The sequence below is a fragment of the Atractosteus spatula genome, chromosome 5, assembly GCF_055471065.1.
Source record: "Atractosteus spatula isolate fAtrSpa1 chromosome 5, fAtrSpa1.hap1, whole genome shotgun sequence".
Classification (NCBI taxonomy): Eukaryota; Metazoa; Chordata; class Actinopteri; order Semionotiformes; family Lepisosteidae; genus Atractosteus; species Atractosteus spatula.
In genome coordinates, this window is record NC_142710.1 from 3,446,099 (window position 1) to 3,450,159 (window position 4,061).

General features: G+C 44.2%; 2 non-coding genes across 2 annotated transcripts; one reads left to right on the plus strand and one right to left on the minus strand.

Annotated features, from left to right (window-relative positions):
- Positions 1–2,713: 2,713 nt before the first annotated feature.
- trnam-cau (transfer RNA methionine (anticodon CAU)) lies at positions 2,714–2,786 on the minus strand. The gene has a single exon. It is a non-coding gene; the product is annotated as a tRNA-Met (tRNA).
- A 688-nt stretch (positions 2,787–3,474) lies between these two features.
- On the plus strand, positions 3,475–3,557 carry trnal-cag (transfer RNA leucine (anticodon CAG)). Its single transcript has one exon. It is a non-coding gene; the product is annotated as a tRNA-Leu (tRNA).
- The last annotated feature ends 504 nt before the right edge of the window (positions 3,558–4,061 follow it).

Consider the following 4,061-nt stretch of genomic DNA (forward strand, 5'->3'; position numbering starts at 1 on the left):
TATAAATTGAAAACGTGGCGGTGAGATGTCACACAGATGTTACAACGGTTAACGCAAAGTCCACACAACATTGCAAGTGAGACAGGAGTCTGTCCTCTCTAGTACATAGAGTGCAAAAGTTGGAAGATGCGGGCATCGATCCCGTTACCTCTCGCAAACTAAGCAAGTGCTCTACCATTTGAGTTAATCCCCCTCAAATTAACTCAAATTAATTTTCAAAAACCTTTTAAGAGTTGGCGGGTTTCACCTTTGGAGTAGTAGTTAGATTAGTCGGAAAAAGGAAATTCGTATAACATCTCTCCACATTTTCCATTCTCATTTCTGTGAAGAATCATATTAACAGGCTGAACTGTAAACACCAGCCCTGAGAGGAAGTAAACAGGAAACAGAGCTCAAGACCAATGACAGACATGTGCTCCTCATTAATATAGTGGTGAGTATCCCTGCCTGTCACATGGGAGACTGGGGTTCGATTCCCTGATGGGGGAGACGGGTAACTTTTTAACCACCTCACTACAGTTTAAAAAAAACAACGTTTGTTTAAAAGTTCATCTGAAGAATAAACAACTCCATTAATTGTTATTTTATTGGATTTCTAATCCATCGCCTTAACCACTAGGCCACGACTACACACACAACCCCTAACCGGCCTCCTACGACATGTTTCCAGCCCTGACTCTGAGCAAGTCCGACTGTGGAGATTTCCCACAGACCTGAGACGGGCCAGTGTCTAAATCAGGGCGGGGGAGGGACACACTCTGTCCCACGAATCGCACTCGATCTCACTGGCAGGAGAGAGGGGAGAAAGGTGGGCTCGTTCGTCTAGGGGTGTGATTCTCGCTTCGAGTGCGAGAGGTCCCGGGTCCAAATCCCGGACGAGCCCCTGTGTGTGCTCTTCCTCCACTTCCACTATCCTGCACCCTGACATCGCTGTCTCCCGTGAACATGACTGCAGGAGCCTCGTGAGGACTCCTCACGGGCACAGCGAGAGCTCGAGTCCCTGTCTGAGCCTGGATCCTTCATCTTCCTCACCGTGTGCCGCTTCCTCCCCTCCTGCCGGGCACCGTCACTGCCCTCACGAACTCCAATAATCAAAAAAGAATTTCTAGCTATTATTTATAAAGACACATAAGTGAAACTATTCCAGACGAAATTTTATATTCATTTTCTCGATTGATTTTTCAGAACAAACAGAGTATCACATGGCACCATGAACAACATGGAAAAAATGTGAACAATCATCACGTCACGACATACTTGGTAGTTAAAAAAAAACTGCAACAATTCAACAATAATATAAAAACTGGAAGAAAGGAGAAGAAAAATGAAAGCAGAGTCTAAACCACAAGCCTCTGTCTGAGGAGGCCAGTGTCTCTTCGACGCCATAGAATTGAATCAGTAGGAAATGGTATAAAGCTTACTTCGATAAATGTCAGAACCTCTGGCTGTGCTACCGACACTACTCCCTCTTCAGCACTACTAACATCTGCAAAAGAGGCTATTTCAGCTTTTTTGTTGAGGTTTTAAATGCTGAAAAGTGCTTTCAATTTTGCATGGCCCAAGAGAAAACAAACGACGTTCTCATCTGCTCTCGGATGTTTCATCTTCATTTGTTACAGGAGAGTGTTACAAGAAATACAGAAATTTTAAAAAAATCAAATTCAGGCAGATATTCGAAAAGCTTTTAAGAGTAGACTGAAGCAGTTGTCATATTTTGGACTGCTGTTTTAGTTCTAAATAGAGATTCGAGTACTTCTAATATTCAATTACACATTAAATACTTTCAGAGAGAACACTATTGAAAACAGTGTATGTGAGAAGCGTGATTTGGACTCACGCCTGTAGGACAGCCTTCACTGGGATCAAAGACACGCTTTTGCCCTGGAGCTCTCTGATTGGCTTTGATAATGTAGGGAAAGAGCCAATCAGCTGTTTCCAAACCTTAAACAGTGACATTGGAGTATTTCCACCCAGAGATGATATGAAAGATTCTCTTATCCATATCTTAGACATTACCAGTGTCTTTTTGTGCTGTGTTACAGTGTTGTGTTACTGGTTCAGTACAGTGTTATTCTCATAATGTTGTGTTATTGTATTCAGTGCAGTGTAACTGACACAGTGTTGTGTTACTGGTTCAGTACAGTGTTACAGTGTTTTGTTACTGGTTCAGTACAGTGTCATTGTTACAGTGTTGTGATACTGTTTTCAGTTTTGTTTTGTTGTGTTACTGTTATTGTGTTGTTTTATTGTGCTACAGTCATCTGTTTGACCTTCCTCTCAGGGAAATTATAAAAACTCTACAGTTCGGACAACTACTCTGATATTCGATCTTAAATTAAGGTCTGCTTCTTTGACGGTCTTGTCATGCAAAGTGTGTTAGACCCAAGTGCTCGTTTATTAAAGTTCGAGATCCTGACTGATTTGACTTTATACCGATAATTAGCAGCAAATTGACAAAGAAAACACAAAACGCGAGAAAAAACTGCTGCACATACTGCACACATGTGGCCAGTCTTAAATGAGCTGTGTGATCTGTTGCTGTCAGACGTGCTTCTGTGTTAAACACAGAAGGAGAAAACAGCCCGGAGACTCCGATCGAGCAATGCGGCTGTGCTTTTTCCCCTTGGAAAGGTCACGCATTCCACGAGGTAGGTAAGAACACGAGTGTATGAGCGAACAGGAACCGCCTGTGTCAGATGAGCAAAAAAAGTACTGCCCCGTGTGAGGATCAAACTCACGACCTTCAGATTATGAGACTGACACACTACCTACTGCGCTAACGAGGCCAGACGTGGTACCCCCTCTTGAAAACGAGCCACTCAGGGATTTCAAGCGCCTGTTCCCTAATCTAGCGATGCTCCCTCATGGATATTGAATCCGCCTTTTGATCTCACCAATACTGTTTCTCCTTGTTTCTGTTGCGAGTCCGTCTTTGAGATCCCACCTCGCTCAAGTCCTTCTGGCTGAAGTGGCCTCCCTGCCTCAGCAGCGAGCCCTCGTCAGCCATCGACACGTCTGTGGCTCGCTTGGCCCCTGGACTCCCGATCTGCTGAGATGAGATTTCAGCAGAGAGCGCCAGAGCCGCACTTCATGTGGAGAGAAGATAAGCAGGAGGCGCAGCTGTTCCACGCCCAACCCGCTCTCTTCGTGCTCAGTTTTGGGATTTCTATCTCTCTATACCGATAATCACCAGCGGATTCACTAAGCAAACACAAAAGGTAGCGAAACAGCCTCACTGTTTCCTTTCAAGAGCTGTAGAGTCTCTCCAGCAACCAGAAGTTCCCGCTGGTTTAGATCAATTAAACTTTAATTGACTTTTTTAGACTTCACCCATCAGATGGCTCACAAGATCCAAACACATCTGCGACAGATTTGAATGCCGGAGTCTCTCTGTATTTCTAATACCAGTGTGATACGCGAGAAACGTAGTGGGGTCACAGTGGCTCATCAGACTGGCTGGCGAGTATATCAGCAGTCAGGATGGCCAAGCAGTCTAAGGTGCTGCGTTCAGGTCGCAGTCTCCTCTGGAGGCGTGGGTTCGAATCCCTCTCCTGACATGCACAGCTTTTCTTAATCTTTATAAATATATAGAAATATCAACTTAATCACAAAGAGAACGGGTTGGAGTGGAAATGATGCGGTGACGAGCCCGTGTCAGTCCGGGAGAAAGTGGGGTCATGTTTGTAGTCGTGGCTGAGTGTTTAAGGTGATTGACTAGAAATCCACTGGTGTCTCTCCGTGGGAATCCTGCTGACTACATTTACTCATGGAAAGGAGTTTTGGAGTTTTTGGATACAAACTGAACCGACTGCATTGGAGACCCACCTGAACTACAGTTAGATCACGGATGAGCTGGTGCCTCGCAGCTCCCGGATTGGCTGTGATTATCTCAGTTATTGAAGCAGCACATTTAAAAAAAATAGATTTGAAACCCCCTTATATCTAATGGCCAGTTCCTGTCAGACCTTGAAACGTTTATCTGAAGAATAAACAATTGCGACTTTTTAAACAATTTCCAACAATTAAGAGAAATGCACTTCTTTTTGAGCAAGATATAGACT